Source organism: Nesoenas mayeri, assembly GCF_963082525.1.
Source record: "Nesoenas mayeri genome assembly, chromosome: 2".
Lineage (NCBI taxonomy): Eukaryota > Metazoa > Chordata > Aves > Columbiformes > Columbidae > Nesoenas > Nesoenas mayeri.
The window spans coordinates 33,490,856-33,511,885 of record NC_137543.1 but is presented as its reverse complement, the minus strand read 5'-3'; positions in this window follow the sequence as shown (position 1 = coordinate 33,511,885).

Sequence of the window (21,030 nt, the reverse complement as noted above, 5' to 3'; positions counted from 1 at the left end):
TCACATCAGCATCCTCGAACTACTTTTTTTTTTTTTTTTTAATATAAGGAAATCATTGTTACATTAAATTATCCCCCCTATGGCAACCTTCAAACTCTTAGTTTTTCTGTCCATTGTCACACCTATTAGCCTGAAATATCTGATTTGCACAAGAAATTGCAAGAAAATCTCCCTGTTTTATTATATTTCATGTTTACCATTAAAGTAATGCAAAAAATAAAAAAATAAACACCAGTTATTAACATAAATGTATGTCCTTCTGATTTTGCCAGCAAATTGACATGTTGAGTCTTCATCTGTAAAAATAAAGCTGAAAGAGAAGCAACACTTTGATTTTGCCTAGACTTGACAGGTACAGTATCTGAATTTTTAAGATTTTTGGCCGTAATTGATACCATGTATAGTATTGATTCAATGAAAACTCTGCTATCATGAACAATGATCTTATGGAAAGCTAATCATCAAAATGTTCATGCAAAAGAAAATAATTTAAAAATATTTGAATGAATAATGCTTGAGATCATGGTTCAAAGTTGCTTTCCAATGAATACTGTGTTAAATTCAAAGCTTCCATGCCCTGTGAGATTGACTGAAATTTCCTGAGAGACTGCTTATCCCTCCATAGTCATAAGCATTTGCACAGCTGCTAAAGGTTTTTGGCAGCTGCCCATAATTGTGGAGCCACATCTGGAGTGAATCTAAGTGACCATAAATTTCAGTACCTTCAGAGCAGAACAGTGAAACTTACTTTTCTCACCTAGCAGTACCAAAGCCAAAAAATAAGCCAATCCGTTCCTGCTGTTGGGAGGGATGGAAAGAGAAAAACAGAGAACTTTTTGTCGTCTTCTTTGCAGATATATAAGATGCTTTAATACTCTGATAAAGGCACAGAATATAAACTTAGATAACTAAAGCCTGATCTGCGAAATATGAGCCAAAGCCAAAGGAGCTAATTCAATTCCAGAGATTCAGAAAATAAAATCTCACTTTATTTAACACTTAAGGTCAAAGTTTAGACTTTGAGTGTTATTTACAGGTCATCTTTATTCACAATAGGCAGCATGATTTCTTAAGAACTCCATCTCCTGGAAAAAAAAAAAAAGCACTAGTTGATTATCACATTTTTTAATTGCACAGACAAATAAGCTCAGTAAACAACAGCATATTTTGCTGTGCAGCTTGCAGTTGAATAACTCAAAATTTTGGAGATAATTAAAATTTAAACTTCTAAAGGGAACTAGAATCCCGTATCTATGAAATATACAAATTCATATATTTCATAAGACTTTTTTGATTAAGTTGACATTATACTATTGTTTGAAATGGGCCTCATAAGGTGAAATTGAGATGTTGAGAATGAGAGAGGATGTATAATTTATAAACTCTACTTAATAAAGCATATGTTAAGTACAGCTCTGTGTGGAAAAGTCCTTTAAGGTTATTTATAGTTTGATTTATTATATTAGAGTTCTTCTTAATAATAGAGTTATCTTACCATTGTAATTGAGCCTATCAGTCAAGATTGCAGGGGACATTTTATATGTCTGAAGGAAGATGGCAAGGTAGAGCTATAGATCTTCAGCAAGTACCAAATTGTGGAAGAACCATAGTATTTTCCTAACTTAAATTTTCCAATTCATTTAAGTCTGGACATATGTTTTATATTCGTTAAAATCAGACTTGCCAGTCAGACCTGAGTGACCAGCTACCTCTATTAAGTGAAGTTTTTAACATGGATTTCAAAACAGAGACATTGAGTCAGCCAAGAGAAGACAGAAAGAACACAATACTCATGGGCGAACTGGTGCTGTTCTCATATAGAGAAGTGATATCTGAAGAACAATTTCTCTGCACAAATTAACTCTGTGTTATTCAGAGTGAGGCAAAGAATGGCATCATATGACCTACTGAAGTGTAGCAGAACTGTTTTCAGCCAGGTGCTGAGATTGCCTCTCTTATCTCCCAACAAGCCTAGGTTACTATAGATGCCATACTTCAGAATCTGTCTTTGTCAAAGGTCTGGATCCCTATACAGAAGCACAAAGCTCCTCCCTGTTTCAGCTTCTGCAGTAAGCATTTTATAGTTAGGAAGCTGAAGCACAGAGAACTTAAAATTCAGATTTTCAAAGGTATAAAGTCAGTTAACTCTCATTTATTCCATAAAAGTCAGACTTTAATGTCTTCATATGTCTATCTAAGTAATTATCCCAAATTTACATGTAAAGTTTCTGTTTGATCAGACTTCATGTTGATATTTAAGACTTGTACTCAGCCATGATGAAATATTTGCTCAAAAGTAAAATTAAGAAAACATTGAGGTCAGAAAAAAAAAAAAAGAAGAAGCAGGGATGGAGTAGAGGGAAAAGTGATACGTAAACTTGTAGTGGAAGAAAGAGACAAATAGGACATACACGTTTTGTGATTCGTTGTTCTGAAGCAATATAAACAGCTTTAAAAGTATTGTAATGAAAAGAATGAGAAGGAAGTGAGGTGATGAGATGTGGAAAGTTGTCTACAACATTGCTCAGATTTTAGAGAAAGTAGGAGAAGAAGAGTTGAGTTTACAGGAAATCTACTGCAGGTTTTCCTCTTTTGATTCTTTTGCCTGGAAGTAAAGATCAGATAATGTTATTTCAAAAGGTGGTACAATGCTTTAAGAACAACAAGAATACTGAAGACTGAATATTATTTTTGATTGATTGATTGGTTAATTGCATAAAGAAAGGGAAGGGAAGTTTATTGTTGTTTTGGTGAGATGGGGTTGTTTGTATGGGGTGGGGTTTCATGGTTTAATTATTAATTTAATAATTCTCCCACAGAAATAACTACAGGAAATGCTGGGTGTAGTCTTCATCAGTTTGTGAATTGCACAGAAAAATTCCATTTATATGAAACTTGTATTAGTCACAAATTTTGTTGTTCAGCATTGCTTTCAGCTAGTTAAGTATACTTAATATTAATGTAATAGAATGTCAAACCAGAGTTGTCTTTCTTATGTTGTTTCGCTAAGGTCAGCTACATGAAGGATGCAGAGGATCATAGAACAATGATGTTCAGTTACATGTAGGAAAGTGATTCTTAATTCTCCTAGCAAAGCATAGCAGGAACTACAATTAACAGAAATGACTAGGGTTTTCTTGGTTACATATGTTTTTGTAGTAAATGAATGATGTCCATAAAGCTGTGGAAATCATATGAGTAGCTTCAAGAAGGGACAACGGAAACCCAAATCACAACTGAAGATATGAATCTGCCATCCTGCACAACTGTTCTCATTTCTACATTTGCTACTGCTTATGCCACGGATGGCATAAGAGACCTTTTGCTTTTTTTTTTTGATCCCAAACTAAACATCTTCCATAGGAAAAGAAATAATATTCCAGCTTTGCAATGTATTGGAACATCCAGCTTTACCAACAGCAAGACAGTTTAACATCTTTTCCTTTCAAAGGCATATGGAGTAGATACGTAACAGGAAACATCAACAGCATTAGCAAATACATAAATTCTGATGGGCTGGGATTTATGATGCAATCAGGAGAAACTATCACTAGTGAGTCCTTCTCTGCAAGATAGTTTCCTCTTCATGTATGATTCAGTCTCGTTACTATCTCTGTTCTCATATTTATGTTTTGTTTCATCACAGTCCACACATACAACAAATTACTTGGTGATTTCAGTGCAATGAGGTACCTAACTTCTTCCATGCTGACTTCATAAAAGAAGTGTGCTCCTTGGCTTGATCCCAAAAACCCAACAATCTTTACCTTCTGTACCTCTTCAGAAACCTGCATTTTAATGTTGGGTTTTTGTTTTGCTTTGTTTTGGTTTTTTGTTTGTTTATTTGTTTGTTTGTTGTTGGTGGTGGTAGTTTGGCTTAGTTTGGTGTGGTTTGGTTTGGTTTTTTTTTTGGTGGGGGGAGGGGTTGTGGTGTTTTGTTTTGTTTTGTTGTGGTGAATGTGTGTGAGGCATTTGGGGTTACTGTGTGTTTAAAATTTACCAAACGGTGTTAATCATATACCACCTTCAGTACCCTCCTTCTTATTTGCATGTTTTTGTTTCTTTTTTTCGTTTGACTAGACCTCAGTACTGCTACTGGAATCAATGAATTGAATAGATATTTATGTAAAAGACTTCAAGACATATGTAAGATACTACATCCTTCTGGACTAGCACACAGAAAACTAAAATTAAATATTATTTTGCATAAGTTCTCTTTAAGACCTTTTTTTTTTTTCTTTTTTCCTGAAGAGCTGAATTGTGCTTTCCCCTCACAAGGTAACAAACAGGTTTAATTGACAGAAAGCATCGTACTCTGCTACACAAGACTTGAACATCTGTTAGTTGCTGCAGAACAGCACTGGTTTTTGGGTTTTTTTTGTCAACAAACTGGAATGGAGAAGAAATGTGTTTCAGTAATAACTGAAATTCTTTAAACATATTTTTCTTTGCTATTATACAAGGAATCTATATGTGGTCCTGCCTCACCTCTTTTTCTCACAAATATTAGTATTTTTTAGGTTTTACAATCTTACACTCTTCCTCTAATGTTGCACTGCCTACATACACCTGCACCATCTTCAATGTATCTTCAGTGTCTTCAATGTGGTATACATGGATACAGAGATATGTATATAAACATTTATTCCATTACGTTTCTGTGCATATCTTATCCTTGCTTCACAAAATTCAGATATCAAGCTTCAAACCAGTACCTATAGTTACAGCTCTCAGACACTTTTCACAATATTAATACTGTTATCTACATAATATCAAATAATAGTAGTTGAATACAAAATTCAGAAAATTTTAGTTTTGTGATGCATCCAATAACCATTCTCAGTAATTCTAAATCAATTAAATAGGTGAAAACATTCAATAAATATAAAAAGTGAATAAAAAGAACTCTACAGGCTATATAAATTATCTACTACTGCTATTTGTTTCTTAAATCACTGAAGGGATCAATACATCTATCTGATGTTTTTTTTCCCACTAATAAAGTCTTGTTATACTAGTCCTGGTATTCCTATCAGACACTATTTTCTATTCTGGTAAATTATTTTGTCTACTTAACCTCTCCTTCAGTTTTAATTGAATGAAATGTCAAACTGCATGTAATACTTCTGTAAGCAGTTAAAGCATTACCATTCTTCCACACAAGTACTGAAATTATTTCAGTGATAGAATACTGTTTGTTTATAACATCTAACCCTAGGGAAAGGCTTGCAAGTCTTTATGAATAAAGAGTTTCATGTAAGATGTTATCTAATAAACAAGTAGTAAAAGTAATTTAAAAATTTTGAGAAAACAAATTTGTATTATTAGTGTCAATTTTTGACTTTATTTTTACTTCAGGTTACGGGATCACTCATTCTTTTGTCCTTTGCAATTTACTGACTTCCCTTAACAACATTGCTCCTACTTAATACTGAATGCATGATTTAAATGAACTATTTGGCAAGTGAGTTATGAATTTCCAGGTCTTATCTAAATCTTTTTGAAATTGAAAAACTATGTAAAAGACTTGTATGAAAAAGATTTGTGGAAGAGAGCATCAATTTTTTTCATGTTTCTTCCTGAGGCTGGCACAAATTTATTTCATTAGTTTTTCTGAAATATTCGTTCTAATCCTTATAACAGTTTTTAATTGTAGGGAGAGAGTTTAAATTGTATATGACTATAAAAAAGTAATCTAAAGGCAGAATGAAAAAGGAAACGTTTTTTCACTTAATTCTATAGAAATGTATTTCTAATCTGTATCTGTTTAGATGAGTTTTTTGAAATAGAACAGAAGGTTCATTTATTGTACCTCATGTATATATTATGGCATCAGTTATTCATAGTTTGATGCACTCTCCATTAAAATGAATGGATAGTTGATTCCTACCACAAAATTTAGATGACTTGGACAGATTTAGCTGAACATATTCATCACCTAGCAGTGAAATATAATAGTTAGTTGTATTTGTATTTAGTGTAGGAGCAATTAACCTTCAAAGTTACACTTCAAATTAACCCCTCATTAAAATCAGTGTAAACATTTACACCTCTCTTTCTAGTTTTGCATTATTTTGGGCTGCTGACTAAATGACTGTTATACATTGAAGAGTTTATTTTTGTTTATAAGTTATTTATAAAAATGAAGAGCTAGAAATAGAAAATATTACCTTCAGTCAATACGCAAATTCTCGAGACCCACCCTTGGTCGGTCTTTATTCATATTAATGCAAATGTAACTGACTTTATTTACAAGAGGCATTTATCTACTAAATATTAAAGATTTTAGTGTTGTTGGGTTTGGGTTTTTTTGTGGGTTTTGGTGGTGTGTGTTTTTTTCCTGCACCAAAGAGGAAAACAGTTTCCAAAATATAGAATCATTTTGGTTAAAAAAAACCTTTTCATATCATCAAGTGCAACTGTCCCTGAGAACCTCAGCTACTTGCCTTTTAAACACCTCCAACGATTGTGATTCAACCACTTCCCTGGGAAGCCTGTTCCAATGCCTGACATATGCAGTGGGAAAGGAGGAAAAGAACAGATCTTAATATGAGGTAATCTATGTGGCAGGTCCTGGATCCTAAAAGCCAGACTTCACTTTGAACTTTTTTAACTTAAAGTGTTTGACTAGTAGCTTTTGGTTAAGTATGAATATTAATACTAATCATCATTTAACGAAATGAATAGGCTTCTGTGTGAGATTATTTGGAGACTGTCATTGCCACTTCCAAATGTGTACTTATTTCTCTCATCTAACTCAAAAAGTAATTGTGTTGTCATGGAGCAGTGGAGCACCAGAACTTTGACAGACAATTTGTTTGGGTTTTTTTCCAAGAAACGCTTGAAGAAAGGTTTCATCCTAAGATTAAAAAATAGACAATAATTTTGAGATGCAGAATTATGGTGACAGTCCTGTTATAAAGGTCATGTGCTAAGATGATGGAAGAAAAGAGATCCAAAAGAAAATATAAACTGCCAGAAATGTTGTCTACCATAGTATTGTGAAATAAGCAGAGAGGTTAAAAACAAACTCTAGAAGAATTGTAATTTAATACAGGATAAATTCCATTATATAATAGTTGGTCAGCATTTTGCCAGTGTCTGTTTATAGGGTGAAAATTGAGGAACTTGGAGATACTGGAATGACAAGAAACATATAAAGGGACCACAGAAAAAGGGAGATTCCAAGAGCTTAATAACACTACTGGAAATACGCCAGAGATGGATTTATAAACCTTCTATCTACAGGCTGAAGGAATTATTCCAAGGAGCCTTAGGTAGCAATGTATGTATTGGATCATATTTAACTATGTGATTTTCTTGTGGGTAAATGTTTTCATGAGTTCTATTATAATGTTTTACAAGTAAAGTAAATGTATGAGGGCAGTATAATTTATGTTTTAATGAGAGATCAAGTAGTTTATTTCTATTGTACATGTTATTACAGTGACTGTAACATGCTGTGGGAGAGCTGCATGATGAGCAGTCACATCTTGCTAATACATCTTAGATGATAAACAGATGGAGACTACGGAGACATGCCATATTAGGACATGCAGGACAAATTATTTCACAAACATAAATAGCATAAGTTACTATTTAAAAGTTGAGTTTTTTGTGTGTGTTTGTTTGTTTGTTTGTTTTAGGTTTTGGTTTTGGTTTTGGTTTGGTTTTGGGTTTTTTGTTTGTTTTTTGTTCCTTTTTTTTTTAAATAACCTCTTCCACTGCCCCTTAACAGCCATGACCTTGGCAGCTTGAGTCTTCAAGAGCAGCTAGAATTATGATGGGTGGATGAAGCTCTAAAGGGTTAGAAGTTTAGTTTGGAGAAGTACCAAGAAGTTTGGATTCTAATCTCAGATTTATCCCAACTAAGCCTTGGAGGTATATCTCCTTCCTCTTCCACATCTTTCCTCCTCCTCACTCCAAGACTGACTATGTCTTTTTTCAGGTTTCATGCTTGCACTGACACTGTCCTTTCACACTTCGTGGAAGTTTCACATCTGGTATTGCTTTATACTTCCTGTCGTTTTAAAATCACATATAGTAGGATCTCCCTGAGTCAGGGATTTCTCAAGAAGGTTTGGCTACTTGCCCTAGTGAAGTCTCAAGACTGTTGAGATTTGAACTGGCAAAAAGTGAAACAGAATTGTCAGGGTCATTAACTGAAATTGATACAAATTTTCCATAAAATTTAGGACCTAAAAAAGAGACCATGAAGCCTCTAGTCTGATCTCCTGTGTAAAGCAAGCAAGAGATTTTTAGCTCCCTATTGCTGCGTGGAACCTAATAACTTGAGTTTGACTGAAGTTTATTTTCCAGTAAAGCATCCTATCTTCATCTAAATACACCAATAGATGAAGCTACTCCCTCATCTGCACTGGTAACTATTCATGCTTTTTTTCAATTTTAGTTAGTCTCTGTTCAGCCTCTAAACATTCATGCTTAGCCCTTCTTTATCAGATTACCCATCCTTTATAAGTCTAATCTTTCTCTCCATGAAGACATTTTCATATTCCAGGGGTATTTTGTGTGTAGGTTTTTTGTTGGTTTGTTTTAAATTTTTATTTGTTTATTTTTTATTTTTATTTTCCCCTGATCTAAGCAAACAGCTATTTAAGTCTCTCATGCCTGAGTATTTTTCTCCAGACCTTGAATCATTTTTATTCTGCATCTTTTTGAATTTTTCAGTAATCTTTTGAAAATGCAGACTGGAACTACAAAAATAAAATTGACTGTATAATTCTACTCAACACTGTCATTTTACATATCAGCAAATCAGACAACCTCTTTTTGCCATGGCATTTAACTGAAGGCTCATGTTCAATTACTTGTCAATGGTGAACACTTTGGTTTATGAGGATAGTTATGAGACTCTAGAAACGGGATCCAAACTTGGTGAAGTTTTGACATGGAACTGTGTTCATCTTTCTCTTTCCCCTAAAAACAGAAAACTCAGAACTATGAATGTAAATGAAAGGCATACAAGTAAATAGAAGTATCAAAATCCAGTCCATTTTTAGAAAAAAAAAATCGTAGATTTAGGACAAAAGAGATAAGCAACCTTTTCTTCTTTTTTATTCTTCCATAAAAAATGTATGTGCCCATCTTTAACAGGACATGCACTATGCAGCAAGCTGGAATGACCAACTTTAACTTTTCTGATGTCTGGCCTGATTGGAGTTCCTCACTCCTGCAAAAACATAGATGTGACTTTGGTTGTATTAAAATGTACATTATTTGAACTGGTTCAGTCATCAAGTGATACAGATCACTTCCCATGACTGCCTGTCTTCATTATTTACCACTGTGCCAATCTTTGTGTCATCCCATAATTTTTTTCAGCTCTGATTTTATCTTTGCTTCTCAGACAATTGATAAATATTGAAGGGTGTCAAGCCTGATATGAACTTCTACTGCAACTCTTAGAAGCAGCCTCAGTTGATTAGGATTTGCCTCTATCTGCTACTTACCAAAATGTCAGCCTATTCTAGATCAATTTAATTTCAATTTACCTTGATGAAAGTGTACTGTCTTGAGTAACATTGTTAGGAGGCAAACATTAAGAGATGTATTCAGATAATTTCTGTATATATTTAGTGTTCAGGAAAGTGAGGGGCTAATTGTGTGGATGAAAACATATAGAAAGTGTCAGGGGTTGGATATTTTTCTGGATTTGTTGTGTGAGACAACATTCATAGACTAGTCTTGAACCAATGTCACCACTACTTAATGGAAACACAACATCAACTATCATGTCACAAAACATATCTTCAGCCTGCATAAAGTGGAAGAAACCACTGTTCCAACTCTCAGATTTGACTGCATGTTCTGCTTTTCAGTAGCAAGGACATCATTTTTAACAAAGAAATGTTCTCACAGCATCTCATCTAAACAAATAATAATAAAAGTTTGTGGGGTGTGGGGTTTTTTTTGTTTATTTTTTTGGTTTTTTTGGTGGGTTTTTTTTGGGCTGAAGTATAAAGTTTCTAGAAGAATTACCTAATAAAAGGAAGAAATGCAAAATTCTAGAACTGATTACTTGATTAATTACCTGCCCATGGATTCCAGGTAAAGATGATATAATAGATAATAAATATAAATTAACTATATTATGTATAAGCTTACTGCTGAACATTCTGAAGGAAAACAAAACCACATGAAAATGACACATTAATAACCAAATAATCTGTTTTCAAATATCTGGTTTTTTTTAATGCTGTTGTATATTTATAGATTTAGTTTCATCTTAAATTCTATTTCAATGATCACTTTATTGATCTAAAATAATTTTGCCATATTGAAAGTTCAAAAGAAGTATAAAAAAACCCCAAACCTTAAAAAAAAAAGTATCAAAATTGTGCTACCTGTTAGACACAAGCTGGTACTCTATGCAGCAAGATTGTGAAGAAAGTGCAGACTAATTTTTCCAGCTGGGGATTTGGTAGCCACAAAGTGATTTGGACTTTGGCCAGAATATTACAGTTAATTGCCCTTCTTTTGTGAATAGTGTCGTGGGATTTTTAATGACATACTAGTCAAGATGGGCTGAATTTTATATCTCTTCGAAAGACAGTTTTATGAAACTGGTAAAAGGTTTTATTTACTCTTACTGAAAGAATTTGTACAATTGTGTCTCCCTGGCACATCTAAAAAATATAGAGCATTTTTAGAAAAGTAAACAACAAAGATCACCCAATTTTCCTCTTATCTCTGTCTATAAATTCATAAAAATATAGACATTTATTTAATATGCTGACTATAAATAGATATTAACAACAACTTTGTGTAATAATATACCTATATACGTGCCTATGACAAAATAAGCACATGGAAATTTGTTTTTAAAAAATTTGATTTTTTTAATACGTGTAAAAACATTTTGGTTTTAATGCTATTTAGATAACTATAATGAAAATTAGATTCATATGTTACAGCCCATGAGCTCATATGACAGATGAATATTTTTGGTTTTACTATGAACTTGTAGATAACAAGTTATGCTTGTGACAATACAGTGGCTCTTGTGGCGTTCAACAAGGAGTAAAGCTATGCCTTTAGCCCTGTAATTCTCTAAGCAACATCCTTTTTCTCAGTTGTTGCAGAAGGGATCCATATTTAGTCCTGTATGTTTCATTTCTGTTCCCTTATATTTGTAGATTGTCCGTAGACTTCCTTCAGGCTATGAATATGGTAGGAAATAAAACATTATTCCCTCTCCCCTCTTTATAGTTTCTGTCTGCTGTGCAGTATTCTTTGGTTTAGGGAGAAGTTTTGGTTTTATGTGTGCTCCCTGCCACTTGAAGGCACTACCTTCTGTCTTGCTTTGTGTAGTGTTTCTTCCTCCCTCTCCTGGTTTGTTTCACTTCCCTAGGTGAGGAGCAAAAATGGAAAAATCAGGGGTTTCCACTCAGCTGTAAGACATGATGCACTCTGTATACTGAGCAGAGAGATTTTCAACCACAGCTACACAGGGCCATCTTTAGAGCTTCAGATGCCCCAAGCAAGACTAGGTAATTGTGCCCTGGGATGAGGTCAGAGTTGGTTTAACAGAAGGTTTCAGAACCCAAAATGAAAGCTTTTGTATTTCAGTTCAGAGGAAAGGCAACCATTAGAAGTACATCTCAGTGTCACGTTGTTAGGCAGAGATGTTATTAACATCACTGATGTACATGTGTAGTAAGCCAGAGGCACAGAAATGCTTCCATGTTGTTAAAATGTACACACTTGGGCAATGCCAGTGGACATTTTACATTGAAAGGGACAGAAGTGACTTTCTGTGGTAGACAAATGAGCTCAAAGAATACTTGCCCCTATCAGTGCCCCTTCCACTTTGGTATCCCATGTGGACACTTGTTTAGAGTTCCCCTAAGGCTGACCCTGCAGCTAGAGTGTGTACAGAACAAGATTGCCTCCTGCATGAGAAGGAGGAGCAGAGGGTTCAGGCCCCTAATCAGCAATGACATTTCTGTTTCCTGACACTGCAGAACGAGGAACAAGGGGTCATTCCACGTAGGAAACTCAAATGCAAACCTGCCAATTAAGGGAAACTTATAGTTAGAAAGAATGTCACAAGCAGAGACACAAACATACAGGAAGAACAAAGGCATTCTTAAAGATAAGTGAAGAAAATAATCAAGAACCGATGCTCTAGGGAAGATTAAAACAAACAAACAAACAAACAAACAAAAACAAAACCACAAACAAAAACCCATCAAAAAAACCCCAAAAAAACGAACAAATAAAACTCAAAAACCTAAACCACAAAACCCACAGCACCTCTGCATACACTGAGGAAAAAAAAAGTATTAAAATATATCAAATGCCTTAAAAGAAAGTAAGACAATGAAGTTGCTGGATATTAGGTTATTAGGTTTTAGGTTGAACAAATCAGAAATCAGACATTATATGTTACATGTAAAAATCTGTTATAGATGGAGACCAAATGATGTAACTTTTGCTGAGAATTCAGTCTCCAATGTTATCCCCATGAAGCTAGATAAACATAAGAAAGATGAGATCTTTACCCTGATACCTTAAAATTAATTGAAATTGCAACAAAATTTAGAACAACTTGTAAGCCATTTATAAATATATTTAAATGCACACTTGCAGAATTTATGAAAAGGATAAGAAGGGATAAAACTTTTTTTTTTTTAAATTAACTATTAATCTCTTATTCTCCCCTCCTGGAATACTTCAGTTTACTGATGCAAGTTTTTTTCTTATTGTGAATCAGAATTAGTAGAAACATTTGGTCAATTCACTTACCCAAACTATTCTTAATGCTTGACAATGGGACAAAGACTTGGAGCAGAAAGCAGTAGAAACTCACCAGATTTTATACCGTAGAGATAGTCATCCCATTTGTAATTGTATTTAAATTTTAATAATGTTATTTTTCAAATTAAAAATACTTTTTTTTTTCTTTAAAGACATTTTGTACTAGCCTCTTAAAAATATAAAAATGAAAATAACTTTAAACTGAAAAAGCATTAGTTTTCCAGTGTTTTGATGCTAAGAAGCATCTATGCATATAGGAAGTACATACATGAATAGCTTGGTGGAATTGACTGAAACTAGAAAATGTGAATTTTTGGGAATTCAAAATACAAGTTTAATACATTTTAGTGTTTCAGTTTGTAATGCTATTCTGGATCCTGCATTCACAAGTGTCCTAAAGCCCTTTCACTTTTAAAGTCTGCCAGACATATATTGGTGACAGAATGCAGTCCCACAAGAAAAGCAGTAATGTATTACTTGAATCATCTTTTTCCAAGTGGGAAGGCTCCATGAATAAGCCTTGATACACTGCTAGAAGAAGATCCAACACTCTAGATTGGTGAACTATGCCCACATTATAATACACCTCTTAGAGGCTGAAAATAAAGAAAAAAAAAATTAAAAAAATCATCAAAAATAGATAGTTGTTATCAATTCCTCCCATTTATTTCTTGCAGCTACGTAGGATGACAGTGGCCTTGTGGGAAATTTGCTGGGCTGCTTAAAGAAATGAAAATCATTCCAGCTGAGTCACAAAGTCCCTTTTCCTTCTAGGAGACCAAATTATGAGCGGACAACAAAGATGATTTCATATATGTGAACAAGAAGTGGTCAACTATTTAAGCCTATATCAAATGTGTAGGTTTTGGGCTTTTTGCCTGAGCCCAATTAAATGCATATTTCAAGTATTTTACTTAATAACAACTACTGATCTCTCTAGACAATCATGTAACTCTCCTACTGTCATACATGACTGGTGTTAATTTGTGTTACTGGAGGAGCTGGACATGTCTCAGCTAAGCAGAACTCTACAGTAAAAAATCGAGATATTTCTTTTCTTGTTCATATCCCTTCCCAGACATTACACTATTGTTTCTGCTCCTGTGTTAGGATGAAGCATTCATGGTAGATCATCGGGAAGAACTCCTGGCTATTGTCCTTCTGACAGCAGACTTTCTGAGAAATTGTTGCCACTTCTTTCTATAGTTAGAGTACAGATGCATAATGACAGTACAAAACCTAAAGATTTAATTAAACAACGTTTTCTTAAAATCTCTATGCATTACTATGGAGATAATGAAGCTCTTCCTATTTGTGTTTGCCTTAAATTATGTTCCACATTTTACTTCTGTTTTTTGTGTAGACTTTTTTCTGATTAATGACGAGTACTTATAACTTCTGTTATAGACAACAGTTATAGGAAATTCTTCATTTTTACTTTTAAAGTGAACAATTTCGTAAAACATTAAACCATATTGTCTCCTAATACAGAACCAAAAATGGTATACATTTATGTTACTGAAATGGTCTAACAAAGGCAAAAGGCAAAAATTAAGTAGTGTTGTAGTAGTGTGAAGTAGTGTTGTCAATGTGGTGATATTTGAAGCATCTCTGTATTCCTAAAGAGATATGTGTAAATTTAGATGAGAGTAAAACAGATTAAATATTTGTAATTTAAGTTATACATTTAGTCTGGTATTAATTTCTTAGAGAGGTTACATAGGAAATACCAGTGAGAGAGGAAATAAAATCATTCAAAGACAAATAATGTTAAAATGTTCTCTTTCTTTGGTTGTTCATTAACAGAAACTACTTGCACCTCTAGGGCCCTTTTCATGTAAATGCATGTCTCAAAAAGCCAAGTCTTTAATTACACATCAGCACTGTAGAGACGAGACTGGAAACAAATGCAGTAGGCCTTGTAAACCAGCAAAAACCTTGTTGCAGGCAAAGCATTTGTGAGTCACAGAATTGTATGTAATTTATTGCCAATAAAAGCAAACTTTTGATCACTGACTTGGGTATTGGGGAAGACAAGAATACAAACAATGAGTCAAACTCCTATTTTCTCCCCTTCTCCAGTGTTAATTGCCCTTATATTCACCAAGGGTTACACAGAGTCAATGAAAACAACTCTGGTGAGGAGGTGAAACAGCAAGAGATGGGAGAGGCAGCTGCCCCTGCCTCAGCATGGGTGGCCTGTGACTGCAGTCCTTCATGGTGTCCCTGCTTCAGTGTTTGTCACATGTGGCTGCAGTCCCTCAGAGTGTCCCTGCCCTGGCATGGGTGTCCTGTAGCTGCAGTCCCTCAGAGATGTATATAGGCACTCCTCATCCTCCCCCCCTCCTAAATACATCTGCTGAGCATGGGCTCCTCCAACTGCTGAAATTTCTGGTGCACTTTGAGGTACTCCTGCCAGTGCCACATCCATTGGGAACTGGCTATGGCTAGCACAGGCCTGCTCCTGACACCCCTGGAGCCTCCTGTTGCCCAGACCTTGTAACTTAACAGCCATTGCAAACAGACACAGCATAAAAAGTGTCAGTATACATTCTGGTGTAAGGCAGTGAAATACTATGGTTTCCAGTAACACTCTTGTTAATTTTTGTCCATATACGGTACAGAATCAGGGTGAACTTCATGTTTTAACAAGGAAATTCCAAACATAAATCCTCATTAGTTTTACAGAAGATTTTAAACAAAATATGAAATGAATCCTGCTCCCCCTGCTCTCATGAGTAGTTCAGTTGACATCTATGGTGCCATGTTAGGATTATAATTTTCTTTATAATGAAATTGGAGAGTATTTATCTTGATCTCTAAAACCTTCTTTGGCTTAGAAACACTTGGATTTTATCTTATATTTACAAGCAACCAAAAAAAAAAAAAAAGCCAAGTAACATTTGTATCAAGTGGTTATATTTACACATACATTTATTATTGATACATCTATTTACAGAACTGAGAGTAGATTAGGAAGCATACAATAAGTTTTCAAATAAGAATATATAGGTTAATCGTATACAAGCTTACATTTACAGTTAAATGTCTATTGTACATCCTGAATTTTAAGCCACTCATAGGTATGTGAAGTGCTTTTCTTATATTGCAGAATAACTGTAAGTTGAGTCATATTTTTGTCTGGAATCCATTTATATTTTTGTATATAATCATCACATCAGATAAAGGTGGACTATATTCAAGCATCTGAATACTCCCAGATATTTCTGTTATGAATGTTGTTCCAGTGTTTAGCTAGTTAGATATATCTCTAACTTATCTTGTAGATAGCTAGAATGACAAGATTTTGTATGTTGCATATCACTAGAGCTCCCAGAGTGTGCTGGGAGAACATCACTTTGCCCTAACTGCATTGACCAGCTGTTGTCAGTCACTGCTGGAGATGGGAGGATGAGCTGGGTGGGTCTTAGGTTCAACCTCTTACAAACACTCTGAGGATTAATGCTGCTTTGCACTGTCTTGCCTGAAGAGACTGAAATGCCACAAAGAAGACAGAATCAAAGATGTCAGGTCTTACTGTAGGGAGGAGAAGTTATTGTACACTCACTGGTTTCTCCATTCTTCTTTCAGTTCTTGAGATGGACATATCACTTCCACTAACTTGCAAATCTACAAACTCTCCATACATGACTGAGATATAAACCTAGAAATTTAAATGAATGAACAGCAGTAAGGTCAAGCTTTTTAGGCTTTAGATTGAAAGGAAATTCCTGCATTCCCTGATCAAGGCTTCTTGCTGCTCAACTTTTGGAGAAAGCAAACTGAATCATGCTTAAGAGTCAAAAAAGAATGATTCTTGAATTTCCACACTAAAGAAATAAAAAGTAAATAAGAATAACATGCTAAAGAATTAAAAATTACTTCTCTTGCAAATAACGAAAAATGTAATGGATTTTTTTCTGAACTAATTTGTTAATTCTGTTTTGATGAATTTTACATTTAGTAAGTAACATTTGTTGTTTTAGCAGCAAGACCAATACATGAGTAATATAATAGGTAGTTATTGCCATAATTTGAAGTTTCTGAAGAAAAAGGGGCAGCAAAATAAAACAAAAATTAAAATCTAAACTAAAATTCAGGGAAACCAGAGCAGTGACTCTCGATCTACTGTGCTTTAGGAATAAAATAGTATATTTCTTCTCTTCTTTGTGTAAATAATTTTAAATTAACTCAAATTCATCAGTTAAAATATAATGAATAAATTAAATTAGTACTTTTCATCACATCACTTGCAGAAAAAAAAATTCCATAAGTACATGGTTCCATGACACTGAAGAAATATTTCTAAAATCAGTAAACAAACTTATTTAATCTGTCAGCATTTGTTAAGAGTTTTCACAACTACTATTTTAATTCAGTACCTCAATAATAAAAAGTTTCTGGAATTTTCTCCTTGCCTTCAGAATGGCCTGGAGGTTTTCCATTCTAGTACTTTTCTTGCAGCTACTCCTTTTTTTTTTTTTTTATTGTATCTGCTCTGATATAACTGCTTCTGGAAATTATTCAGTCTGTTCAGATTTATCTTATATCTTATGGAAGCAATGAGTTTGATCTACTTTGTCTTAGAAGGACATCTGACTTTTTCTTCTATGTCCAGTATGTAAGTACATGTGGATTCATTGTGGCAGCACCTTTGGTGACCTCTTGAAGAATTCTTTTTTATTCAGTCATCCATAGCTTGAATGACAATTTTGCTTTCATAAACTCTATCCAAGCTATGTTTAGCAAATGAATTAAAGACAGACAAATAAAAAGAAGATATTTCATATATCTCAGAGATCTAAGCAAACAAACAACAACAACAAATAAACAAATCAAACAGAAACCAACCCTCAATCAAAGAAAAGAAGCTGCCTACTCTCACTAAATTTCTGCCAAGAATCATCTAGGAACACCTAAGTTTTTTTTTCCTGGAGGTTTTACTTTTAGTTCCTTTAAGAATTGTGAGACAGGTTTACAGCTCCCTTTTTTAATTTAGACTCTTCTTTTTCATATCCCATTACACTTAATGAGATTGGAAACCTACATTTGAGTCTAGGAGCTATGAAACTGGCTCAGCATATTGCATGCAACGCAAATAACTGGAAATCAAGTGGTGAAAGCAGGAGACACATTAATTATTCATAGAACTAAATGTGTTGAAGAGCCCACATTACAGCTCACAAAGGAGTATCTCTGAGTCCAGTGAGGGGAGGAGTAACTGCCTTCAAATTCAGTTAAAGTGCACCTGACACACAAGAGGATGGTTCTCAAAGTGACCGTGAGAATTTTCAATAAAAACTAGGGTTTTTAAAGAAGCTTCTGGTACCCAAATCCCAGTGAAAGTCAGTGAGATATGGGAATTTAATTCACTTTTTTCAAATCATGGCTCAAACAAGTGGAAAGATCTGGCCTACATTATATTTTGAATTTACATCTCTCTACGCTTGTTAATAATTTTATAACATTTACCATTCTGTCTACATATGTTGTGACTGAAGCCTTGTCAAACTATAGAGAAATCCAAGACTTTTGGGAAAAGTGCTAGTATATTTACTGTGAACGGACACAAAGAAGGGATCTTCCCATGTAACATGGATCATTTTTATAATTTTATCACTGAAACCCAGGATGAATTTAGATATATGGATGATAAATTACATCTGTATTTTCCTTCTGTATTTTATAATATTCATCCATAGTTCTCAATCTTTTTCCATTTTTCACTTTACTAAAAAATTTCCAAATGGTACAAAGTGAACTGAAATTCTGACATTAGGTCTGTAGGAACCCTTAGAAGTAGACAAGAGATATGTGAACCACATTACTCTAAATAAAAGAAATTATGAGTAGGTTTCACTTCAACAGTATCGCATGAATAATCACTACTGATATTTTTGTCGCTAAGAATCTTCTATATGATGGGTATTTCATGATTTCTGCACATTTTACTACTTAGTATCTTTTTACAGAAAATAATGCTGATCTAACTAAAGTTTCTACTTTCCTGAAAGCATCTAAAAATGAATATTGTATTCTTAGCAATAGCCTGTGCCCCAAGGTGTATTATTAGCTATTGCTTGGAGGGATGATGTTGCTGCTTGGATAAGCAAAGCCTTTTCAGCATGCATTAATACAAATATATAATAGAATTATAAAGTTAGTTGATACTTCATATGGATTCACTGAACATTATCAACATTACAGAGACTATAAACATTCAGTACTGCTGTGTTTTGGGTGTCTTGTTTTTCTAAATTAGCTGGAATCTCCAATAATCTCTTTTTTTTTTTTCCTATTTTTATCTGCACGAGTGTTTAGTAGTCTAGAAATTACCAAAACACTGCAATACGATTCATTTACTTACTATTTTTCAGATGAAAGTAAAGGCTTAAGTGCTGCAGGGGAAATCTACATAGTTTAAACCAAATCAGAATTGAAGTGATTTATTAATTTATTAACAGCATATAATTAAGTATCAATCAGTGAACGATGTATTCAGAGTCAATATTGGTAAAATAATGGATAAACCACATCGCTAGACACTTAGAAAAAGTTAAAAACCTAGAAATTTCCAAACACCCTTCTATAACTAATCACAATTCTAATTGTGTATGCATGCATGCACACACATGCACACAGATATGTGCACTACCCCTTAGAGGAGTGGGTGCAGGAGGTTGGAGGACCCCCCCCATCTGGCATAAGGGACCCCCACCTGCACAGCCCTCTTGTTGGAGACCCCATCCCTGTGTTCCAGACTTGTGGCATCCCTCATTACCCTTGAGGTGACAACCCCAAAGGAAAGACCCTCATGCACCCAGGATGCGGGTCACCAGGGTGCATCTGTGCTAGCTGTGGGTGAGCTGCACATGGCTGCTGGCAGCACTCGTGGCAGGGGACATGGGGACACTTGTGGCATGGTCTGGGCTGCTGCCATCCTCTCTACTACCTCTCCCTGCTGTCACAAGTTTTCATGCTTATTTTATACTTCCTTTCATGTGGAGTCCTTTGCTTCCAACATCTCTAGAAATGCCCTGGTTACTGTTTCATTTAATATGATTAGCTTTGAGCAAATACACAGACAATTTTGCATATTCAATCCAGGTTCACACAGTTTACATGTCCATTTTTATCTTAACAAATATTTATAACGAGACATGTTACACAGTACATGAGGCATTATATCTAGTGCTAAACTACTAATTGAATAGGAGTTTTCCTTTGGACTATATCTAAGAAGGTATTTCATAACGCTTTTTCCTCCTGCTTTTCAAAATATGTTGCCAAAGGTAAGCCACATAAGTAAATCCAAAAATACAAACCACATTTTTAAACAGTAGTATATCATCCTGGACAATGGCTTTCCTGGTCTGTAATTTAGCCATTGCCCCAAACTGATTTGCAAGAAACTGGACATAATACTATTTTGGTGCAACAGTAACACATGCATTAACATAATGATTTTAGGCATTAAATTTGACACTAACAGTGTAGAATGCATTTTTTTTTTTCCTCTGGTGAGTTTTTTGAAAAGGAAATTTTCCTTTTTCCCATGATTATGACACTGTCTCAGATGTATTTTATACATATGCACTATTCTCTCTGCCACAGTTCTGAGCTTTTCTGTAAAGATGACCATACAGAAACTCAGATCTATTTCTACGTTATTTTAGTGAAGAGAGAAGTGGTAATTTGCTACATCAGCAAATGGAAAAAAAAAAACCCAGCATTTTATTAAAGCAGTGGAGGCAAAATTCCATGTGTCTTAAATCACCTTCTGTTTTTTGGTGTAGAAGGAAGGAGGGAAGGAAGGAAGGAAGGAAGGAAGGAAGGAAGGAAGGAAGGAAGGAAGGAGAAGTATTGAAAAACTGTGAAATCTTGGAATGTCAGAGTTTGAAGGTTTGATTTGGCTTCTTTCCCTGTTTCTCACCTCTCTACACAATATATCAATTTATGTATCCATATGATATCTAATATAATTGAACCTCAATCTAGGTCAGTTCATAGCACTTCACAAAAATTTAACTACTAGTAAAACCTACCTTCCTTTTTCAAAATATTGCACATGCACACTCCTACTTTTTTTGTGTCCAATACTGCTTACCTTTGCTATTTGTCTGTCCTTAGTTATGTCTCAAATTTATGATCAAAACTTGTCAGTGTCAGATCTCCTTTGCTAAACACATATGTTGTTTTCTGCCTTTTTATTAAAATAATATTGTTTGGTTTGCACTTTTTTCCTTTTTC